This window comes from Cyphomyrmex costatus, unplaced genomic scaffold (genome assembly GCF_001594065.2).
Source record: "Cyphomyrmex costatus isolate MS0001 unplaced genomic scaffold, Ccosl1.0 scaffold1061, whole genome shotgun sequence".
NCBI lineage: Eukaryota > Metazoa > Arthropoda > Insecta > Hymenoptera > Formicidae > Cyphomyrmex > Cyphomyrmex costatus.
Window position 1 is genome coordinate 31969 of NW_017275021.1, and position 667 is coordinate 32635.

A 667-nucleotide genomic window follows, 5' to 3' on the forward strand; every position below is an offset into this window, starting at 1 on the left:
AAGGTTGAAATTTATTGGGTTTTCTATTTTGTGGTTAGGTAATCGTTTTAATTTAGGAAGGATCAAATTTTTGCGGTTAGTTTTCAAAGGTTTAAATTTGTTGGGTTTTCTAATTTGCGAGGATCTATTTTTGAACATGGCTTGACCTTTTCATTTTAATGATATGTTAGGATTATATATATATAGCTACTGATCCCTCCTTACAATTTGGATCTTTGATTTTACAAAACTGACTATTAGAAATTACAGCAATTAACTGTGTTAGAAGAGGGATCAAACTTTCTGTTCACCTGTTTAATTTATGTCTATTTTCTACCTGTCCCTTATCGCACTGAATGGAATTCAAATCAACATAAATTGTTATCTCATAAAGACTTCAAGTACATTTATATTAAACAACTTGTCAATTTGTTTGCATTCAATATTTTTAAAATAGAAGCTCATTTTGTCTTGTTTATAAATATAATAAATAATAAAAATACTTTTGTAAAGTGCCATTTGGTTGCCACGGCGATTAAAATTGTGCAAATATAATCATAACTCATTATACATGTGTAATAAATAATCAACTTTTGAAGAAAATACCTTGTAAACCGTTACTGCACGCTGGTGTATTCTCTCTCTCTCTCTCTCTCTCTCTCTCTCTCTCTCTCTCTCTCTCTCTCTC